The sequence below is a fragment of the Lactuca sativa genome, chromosome 2 (assembly GCF_002870075.4).
Source record: "Lactuca sativa cultivar Salinas chromosome 2, Lsat_Salinas_v11, whole genome shotgun sequence".
NCBI lineage: Eukaryota > Viridiplantae > Streptophyta > Magnoliopsida > Asterales > Asteraceae > Lactuca > Lactuca sativa.
The window spans coordinates 143,245,042-143,255,024 of record NC_056624.2 but is presented as its reverse complement, the minus strand read 5'-3'; the positions used below and the strand labels follow the sequence as shown (position 1 = coordinate 143,255,024).

The following is a 9,983-nucleotide window of genomic DNA, read 5'->3' as shown; positions in this document are numbered from 1 at the left end:
TACACATGATTCGTCTTTACTTCGTACAAATCCAAACTCTTTGACTTTCTCATTGAAGCAAAGATTCCATCTGCGAGATGCTTGCTTAAGTCCATAAATGGACTTCTCAAGCTTGCACGCTCTATTGGGATGCTTCGGATCGACAAAACCCTCTGGCTGAGCCATGTAAACATCCTCAGCCAACTTCCCATTAAGGAAAGCGGTCTTGACATCCATCTGCCATATCTCATAATCATGAAATGCAGCAATGGATAGCATCACCCTAATAGATTTTATCTTAGCAACTGGTGAGAAGGTCTCATCATAGTTAACTCTGGGAGTTTGAGTAAAGCCCTTCGCCACCAATCATGCCTTATACATGTGCACATTCCCATCCACATCGGTCTTCTTCTTGAAGATCCATTTGAACCCAACCGTCTTACCTCCGGGCACATTGTCAACCAAATTCCAAACTTGGTTGTCATACATGGACTGAATCTCGCTGTCTATCGCCTCTTTCCATTTTACAGACTCTGGGCCTGCCATGGCTTCCTTATAACTATTAGGTTCATCTAGATTTATTAGTGTACCATCACTAATATACGTGTCCCCTTCGGTAGTAATATGAAAACCATAAAACTGGGATTGAACTCTAACTCTTTCGGAACGTCTAAGAGGAATCGGTTCAATCGGAGTTTCCTCCTCGGGTTGAGCGCCAGCGTTAGAGGTTCCTTCATCGCTCGATTCTTGAATCTCTTCAAGATCAATTTGCCTCCCACTGTCTCCTTGACTTATGAGTTCTCGCTCTCGGAAAACCCCTCTCCTCGCAACGAAGACAACATTATCACTCAGTCTATAGAAGAGATATCCAAAGGATTTATGTGGGTAGACAATGAAAATACATCGCTCACTATGAGGTTCGAGCTTGTCATGAGTTTCTCGTCTTACGAAAACTTCACAGCCCCAAACCTTGATATGTGCCAACGAGGGAGCTTTCCCTGTCCACATCTCGTGAGGTGTTTTGGCTACCTTCTTTGTAGGGACTCGGTTAAGGATATGGGTGGCAGTCTCTAAGGCATACCCCCAGAATGAGATAGGTAGTGAAGCATGACTCATCATAGAACGAACCATGTCTAACAGGGTTCGATTACGCGTTTCTTCCACACCATTCAACTGCGGTGTCCTAGGTGGCATCAATTGCAAAACTATTCCGCATTCCTTGAGATAGTCGTGGAATTCAAGACTTAGGTACTCTCCTCCTCGATCGGATCGAAGCATCTTGATTTTCCTGCCTAATTGATTCTCCACTTCATGCTTGAACTCTTTGAACTTATCAAACGTTTCTCACTTGTGCTTGATTAAGTAAATATACCCATATCTACTATAATCATCGGTGAAAGTCACGTAGAAGCGGTTCCCATCCTTTGTGGTGGATCTACAGGGCCCACACACGTCGGTATGTATGAGATCCAATAAACCCTCACCCCTCTCATAAGTGCCAGTGAAGGGTGACTTGGTCATCTTTCCAAGTAAACAAGATTCGCACGTGTCATCTTCCCTAAGGTCGAATGACTCCAACACTCCATCCTTTTGGAGTTGGGCTATGCGCTTCTTGTTGATATGTCCAAGACGACAATGCCACAAGGATGCTCTATCCATAATATTGGAAGAATCCATACACAACACATCATTTCCTAGGTTATCTACAACCATAACAGTTTCATAAATTCCATTACAAGGCATTGCTTCAAAATATAAAACACCATTTAGATAAGCATAAATCGAACCATTCTCATTATTAAAAGAATATCTAAATCCTTGTCTAAATAAACCATGAAAAGAAATGATGTTTCTTGCCATATCTAGCGAGTAGCAACAATTATTTAAATCTAAATTCAATCCATTTCTAAGCACTAAAGAATACACTCCAATCTTGGTAACAGGCGACGATCTTCTGTTCCCCATGATTAGATTTATTCTTCCAAGCTCCACATCCCTATTTCTTCCTAGTCCCTGCAAATCAGAACAAATGTGGTAACCACACCCTGTATCAAGAACCCAAGAAATAGCATGAGATGAATCATTAGATTTAATTGTGTAAATACCTGCGAAAGATGGCTTGATCTTCCCATCCTTGATGACTTGCAGATATTCTGGACAGCTTCTCTTCCAATGCCCTATTTTGTGGAAATGATGGCACTCTGCCTCCTTTGGGTTTGGGTTGGGCTTAGCAGGATCAACCTTGGTCCCACTAGAAGAGGAACCATCTTGGGACTTTCCCTTGCGGTGGTTCTTCGAAGAAGCCTTCCTCTTCTTGCCCCTTACCTGCCCAATAGCCAAAACAGGAGCAGTGGTTGGATTGGGAGTTGGTGCAACAGACTTGTTCTTTAGATTGCTCTCAGCAGTCCTTAGGAGTCCTTGGAGTTTACTTAGGGTGACCTCTTCCTTGTTCATGTGGTATGTCATCCTAAATTGGTTGTAGCTTGAGGGCAAGGAGTGAAGAATGATGTCGATAGCCAAATCTTCCCCAAAGTTGACATTCAACTTGCGAAGACGATCAACATACCTTTGCATCTTTTGCAAGTGCACGGTTAGAGACTCTCCACTTCCCATTTTAGCAGTGATCATATTCGTTATGATCTCATAGCGCTCTTGCCTCACGCTTTGATGATATCTCTCCATCAAGTCTAGATGCATCTCATAAGGATACATGTCCTCATAGGACTTTTGGAATTCGGAGTTCATTGTGGCTATCATGATGCAATGGACTTTCGTTGCATCACGTTCATGTGTCTCAAAGATAGCCATTTCTTCGGGAGTAGCAGTTTCTAGATTGATCTTCTCGAGCATCTCATCGAGAACATACTCTTTGTCCTCGTAACGTGTGATCGTGCGAATGTATCTTATCCATTCGCTAAAGTTCGATCCATCGAAAGTCACTTTTTGACAAAGGCTCATTAGCGTGAATGAGCTAGCAGCAGCATTGTTTGCGTTAGACATCTACAAATAGAAAGGAACAAAGTTGATTAGAATTAAGTCCCTAATTAACACCCAAAATGAAAATTTAGGGCTAGGACCCAACAACATTATTTACACATTAGAAAAAGGTATGTCGTGATCCAACATGCAAATAGTTTGGAGGTAAGTGAATGACGATTCACTAATTCTTCACCATGAAAAACATAAGTTTAAGTGTTAAATGTATTGAGAATTCCTAGTTTTCTTCGAGATTCATTGAACCTTTCAATGGCATGTTTAAATCTTGATATGCCCCTCTAGTTTGTGACTGGGATGCCGAGGATCACAAAGCGGGTGTGAATAACCATGCAAATCTACATGGTGCCTTCATTGTTACAATCACCTATTCGATGTGCCGGTAACCCACACACGCTCCACCGAACTATGACAAACAATGAATCACCCTTTGCCACCTTTGCTTAGAACCAATTAGTGTGCCGGTTAACCACACACGCTCCACTAACTTCTTAGCAAGGGTGCAAAGTGTAATTTCATGGGATTGCATCAATTCACTTTTCCTAAAGTAACTAATATTGGGAATTTTTATGAAACACGTTTAGTTACTTTATATAGATTCATTATACTTATTAATGAGAAGAGGTTTGCCCTATCCTACCCGTTCAGCTAACGACCCTCCACCAGTCAAGCAAGCGGTGGGTGTGAGTGTACACCCATTAAGCGCCATTTTATAGGCAGCAACCTTATACCACCTTATAGACCGGCTTCGTGAATGGGGCCTACTAACGGTAAGACTAGCATTTTTAATCATATATATATATATATATATATATATATATATATATATATATATATATATATATATATATATATATATAAAGCTTGTAATAATATATTAGTATAGTGTTGAATTTCAAACTTGTAAAATTCTAGGGTTTAAAATTTAAATTATTCAAATTATACTTTTAATCACAAAACTTAAATTTCAAAAATTGAGGACAAGTTTTAAACTTTTCAAAACATAAGGATCAAATAGCAAATAATATAAATCAACTAATTAGATTATCTCAATTTGATCTTATTCAATATTACTTGCAAGACAATCCACCAATTCAATTCAAATAATCAACTATTATCATATAAGGAAATTATTATTCAACTAATTGGTAATTATCTTTTGTTTGGTCAAGAATATACTCATATATTTGATTATAATCAGATTTTAATGACCCAAAATAGTTAAGGCAAGTATCCTCAAGTAAAACAGCAAGAAATCCTAAAACTACCTCCTTCTGACGCTCGAACTCTCCGAGTTCCCACTATGGACTCGCCGAGTTGGAGGTACTCGCCGAATCCACAGTGGAACTCGCCGAGTTCATCAGGCAGAATCAAAAAAATCGAATTTTTTAAGCAACAAGCAATCAACCAATGCATCAATTCAATAGAAATCAATCAAAGCTCTGATACCACTGATGGGTTTGAGCCATAAGAACTTTCCTATGTGCACATGAAAACCCTAATTGCTTGGATCTAGGTTTCTCTAATTGAACATGCATTGTATCCAAGACTTACAATACTAGATCTAGTGTAAACAATTGAATCTAATCATATGAATTTGGATCTAGAACAATACCTTGGATTACTTGCTTGATACTTCTTCTTCTTGGAGCTTAGAGTCACAATTGTCACTCCTCTAATGGCTTACAAACACCAACTAGCAAGAGAATGATCTTGAGAGAGAGAGAGAGAGAGAGAGAGGAGGGTGAGAAATCGACTCTAGGGTTCCTTGCCTTGCATGAGTGCCGATTTCCCTCACCCTAGGGATCTATTTATACTATGAGCTACTAGGGTTTCACCTTTAACCCTAATTGAATAACTTAGGCCCTAAGCAATCCAAGATCCTCCTAGATACTAGGCTTGGATGATTTTATGGTCCTCTAACCCTAAAATCCGTCCACCCTTATATCCATAAGGATACATAGCCCAAAACACAACTATCACACATTTGACAGTTTATGCCCCTTTATTCAATTAACCTCTTTAAGTCACCAAATTAATTCTCAATTAATATATGACTTATATTAATCAAATAACATTATTATTATTTTAGTATATTATTCTCATAATATATTAACAATAATATCTCTTCTCTCTTAACAAATCATCCTGTCAAGTTGCTATGGTGAAGGCAACCCAAAAGGACCATGCACAACCGGGTCAAGTACTTACCAAATATATTTACAGCCTTAGACACTAATCCAACAACTACCACCTATTAGTTTCTTCGACGACCGGTCCATTGTTCCATCTTTATCTTCTCCAAAGATCGACATATTCACCATCTATCTCAATGTTTCCCACCCCTAGGCAAACCCATCGATGATCCAACCCCTTTTCACGATTGCACACCATATCCATTAAATCTCTATCAAAATCACGACCAACAACAAATATCTGATTTTTGTGTTGTAAATAATCGATTCCAACTTGTCAAAGATCTGATTTCATTCTCAAACTTTAGGATTAAATTTAGTTGATCGATTTGGATGATGCTTCATGCTTTTGATTGATATAAAGAAGAAACAAATTGTTTTCATTTGTTAAGATCTCATAATGGGTCATCTGGGTTTCGAGAAAAATCAAGTTTGGAACGTCAAATCTAGTGAATTGGTGGTATGGTTAGATGGCTTTAACGGTATCTCTATAAGAGAATATGAAGTAGGTTTTAGAGTGTGTTTTTCTCTCTCTGTTTGCATCTTTGTTGATAGTGAGAGAAAGGAATGAATCAAACAAATTTTGTTTTTCAAGTTTCTTTCACAGGTTCTTTCTTTTTTTGATTTGTTCACCATTGATTCCATTGAAGGTATTAGGGTCGTCGTTTTATTCTTGACGGGTAGATTTTTAGCTCCAACGAGAATGAAAGACCAGGGTTGTGGTGTAAATTGTGAGTGTGAGGTAGTGACCAATGAGGAGGGAGGAGATCGGCATATTTGAAGGGTGAAGTACTTACCAGCAAAAAGTGTGATGGCCGATTATGGTTAAGGTTTATCGACTGGAATAATGGAAGAGAACGACTAAGAAGAGAGGATGGAGCCAATTTGTCAAAAATGGGGAGGCGTCCATTCGTGTATGTGTTTTATATTAAAATCCTATAGATATATTGAATTTGATTCATTTAGTTATCTTGGTTGTATGTGTATATATTTGATCTCAAAACAATTCGTGTATGTGTTTGAGCTTAGAACCGTAACAGATTTAGTCATTTTGTTGTTTTTTAGATAGGAAAGTGGGTGTTTTTTTCATCTGAAAAAGTTGCAGGTTTTTATGGTGTGTATATGTTTTTATGTTAGAGAGAGAGGGAGAGAGAGAGAGAGAGAGAGAGAAAGGTCCTTTGTATGTGTTTTTTGGATGTATGGGAGAGAGAGGGTGGGACCCCTTTGCATATTATTTCATTTTCTTCTTTTGTTTTTAAAGTAAGTGAAAACATCATAAATGATCCATGTGGTAGTGAAATAATGAAAATTTCCTTCAGTTGACGAACAAAATTTAACGGAGTTAGCAATAAGGACCAATCGTCAAAAGTTTTGAAAGCACAACGATCATCTATGATGTTTTTAAACTATAGGGACTAAACTTCAGATCTGGAAAAACCACAGGGGCCATTTATGATGTTTTTTCCCTTATTTATATTAATAATTTAATTAATTAATCTCCTTTTTATCAATTTAGGTTCCTTAAGTTTATCACCAAATTTTGTTTTTGACATTATTCACTTTTTTTTCCAGCTTAATCGTCAAGCTTATTATTATTTGATGATTATGTATTTTGATAATTGTTTAGATTACATACAGTCATTATTCATATTATTTTATTATCGATTCAATATTGAATTAAATAGTTTATAAAAAATAAAGTAGTTATTGATGTGGCACCGAGGATTACATTTGAAATAAAATTGGAATTACATTGATGCAACGATACTTGTAATGCCGCAGTCGGTTATTTGTTCTTTGGAGGCGGCTAGAATTTGGTTTTTCGGGGTGGTTCTGAAAATGAAAGGAATATTTCTTGGGTAAAGTGAGGGTAGCTCTTAACTCTAAAGTGAGAGGGGGATTAGATATTGACAGTTTAAAAGCGTTAAATATGGCGTTATTATTGAAACGACATTGGAGGTTTTTTAAAGATCTCAACACAGTGCGGGGTAAGGTTAAGAGAAGCATATGTGGTATTCACAGAGGCATCACGTTCCTATGCGTAGGCCAAAAGGTGGTGGAGTGTGGCTATCGTTGGTGAAGTTAATACATGCATTGCATGAAAAGAATATTTTTCCTCATTATTTTCTTAAAAAAACAAATTGGAAATGGGAGACATACTAGGTTTTGGGATGAGGTGTGGGTGGGTGAGAAAAGTCTTACGGTTAGGTTTCCTCAATTATACACTATGCAACTTAATAAGGAGTGTATGGTCAGTGATAGATGACACAATGGTGAATGGGATTGGAATTGGATCAGACCGTTTAGAGATGATGGTTTTACAGCTTGTCAATTTTCAATTCCTTGTGATTTGCTTTTAGAAACACACTTGACTAATCACTTAGATAGTTGGGTGTGGGAGATAGTTACGTATGGTGAGTTTGAGGCTAACTCTACCAGGCGGTATGTTGATGGAGTTCTTATTCCTTCTTGTGGTATTGCTACACGTTGGTGCAGATTGGTCTCATTGAAGTTAAATTTTCTTATTTGGAGGGTTTTGTTGGAGAGAATTACGTCTAGAGCTAACCTTATTGACAGGAGTATTGATGTTTCTTCTTTGTTGTGTACTTCTTGTCTTTCTCTGGTGGAAGCTTGTAATCACGTGTTTGTTAGTTGTCAAGTAGTTGATAAGTTATGGAGGACAACTAGTAAATGGCTTGACCTTTCATTTCCTTTGTTTCTTCATGTTCTTGATGTGCTGACGTAGGTTGATTCGGTTAAAGTTAATAGGCAAAAGCATCAAGCTTTGGACGTGATAGTCTATACTCCCATACAAATGATTTGTAAGTAGACATAACCCGAAAGCGGTGCAAAGCAGATCACTCTATACTTTTTATACTTGCTCAATCTCTAAAGCTAATTCGAAAAATTTGGAACGAGAGTAAAGTCCGACGAACCAATATCGACAGTAAACATTGGGCGGGCGATATAGAGGACGATCTTTGGATTTCTTCCTACTGGCAAGGCATAAGATCGTTACCTAGTCTTGTGTGATCTTGTAATTACCCAATGAATGTCTCATAACCCCACGACGGGGAATGGTAGAAACAAACACAAATTAACTCACTACATGAACCACATAAGCAGACAAATAGCAGTAATATATACCAGACTCTTATTACCTCTGTAGAAGTCACATTCTGGGGGAGGGGGGGCTCAACTTCGACCCATGGCATAAGGTGTAGAAGGTTGGGTCGTAGCTACTATACTAGGATAAAAATATGACCTCTTAAGATCTGGTATAGATCTTTCTGATGATATCTATGGCCCACCCTCGAAAATGATCAAGGCTATATAATTAGGTATAAGTTAGAAGTCGACTTGTGTTGGATTCCTGCATACCCCTAGCAAGCATCATAGCTCTGAGCATGTGCTATGTAATCTGCAAGGACCGTAGGCTAGTAGTGGCTATGAGCTTTTATCAAAGGATAGATTATTGGTCCATTGAAATCGATCAACAAAATTGAACTCATTCTTTCACTTTGTCTTTGTCTTCCAATTCAAATAACCCCATTAAATGAGTGTTCCGTGAGAAAACAGAGGCTGACATCTTTTCTTATCTATCTATATCTGTAAATGAAAAAGATAAGTGAGAGCTTACTGACTGCACCTTCTTAGACAGGCTAGGAAGAAGAAATAGAATTTCCTTTCTTTTTCAAGAAAAGGTACCATCCTTCAATAACATGATTGGGTCGACCAAGCCAGATCATGAGTGAAATATCATGATCGGGTCGACTTAGCCAGATCATGAGTGAATAGAAAATATAAAATGTACATCGCAGTTCTAGCTAAAATAATTGGAATAATTTTACCACTTCTACTAGGAGTAGCCTTTTAGTGCTAGCTAAACGTACAGTAACGGATTTTGTGCAACGTCGAAAGGGTCTTGATGTAGTGGGATCATTTGGATTGTTACAACCTCTAGTAGATGGTTTTAAATTGATTGTAAAAGAACCTATTTCAACAAGTAGTGAAAATTTCTCCCTTTTTAGAATGGCTCCAGTGGCTATATTTATGTTAAGTCTGGTCGCTCTGGTCATTGTACCTTTTGATTATGGTATGGTAGTGTCAAATCCGAACATAGGGCTATTTATTTGTTTTCCATATCTTCACTAGGTGTTTATGGAATTATTAAAGGAGGTCGGTCAAGTAATTAAGAGGTGACCGTTCGATCGCCTATGATACTAGGACCATTAGGTCAAAAATGGGTTTGTGCCGTAGGTGTTGAACGATCCACTCTACATAGGTGTGGGATTACATGGCTCACAAAGCCTTTCTTTCATTCATCAATAGGGTCGTGGAGAGAATTGCATCTAGAGCTAACCTTGTTGAAGATTTCTTGGGTAAAGTGGGAGGTAGCTCTTAACTCTAAAGTGAGAGGGGGATTAGATATTGGGAGTTTAAAGGTGTTTAATACAGAGTTTTTATTGAAATGCCGTTGGAGGTTTTTTAAAGATCTCAACTCATTGTGGAGTAATGTTATTAGAAGCATCTATGGTATTCACGGAGGCCTTAGGTTACCTATACATAGGCCGAAAGGTGGTTGGGTTTGGTTATCGTTGGTGAAGTTGATTCATTCGTTCCATGAAAATAATATTATCCCTCATTATTTTCTTAAAAAACAAATTGGAAATGAGAGACATACTAGGTTTTGGGATGAGGTACGGTTAGGTGGGGAAATTCTTATGGTTAGGTTTCCTAGGTCATAAACTATGACGTTTAATAAGGAGTGTATGGTCAGTGATAAATGGCACAAAGACCACTGGGATTGGAAAT

General features: G+C 38.0%; 1 pseudogene; it reads left to right on the top strand.

The window, feature by feature from the left end:
- Positions 1-8,976: 8,976 nt before the first annotated feature.
- LOC122196733 (NADH-ubiquinone oxidoreductase chain 1-like) lies at positions 8,977-9,364 on the top strand (annotated as a pseudogene).
- Positions 9,365-9,983: the final 619 nt, after the last annotated feature.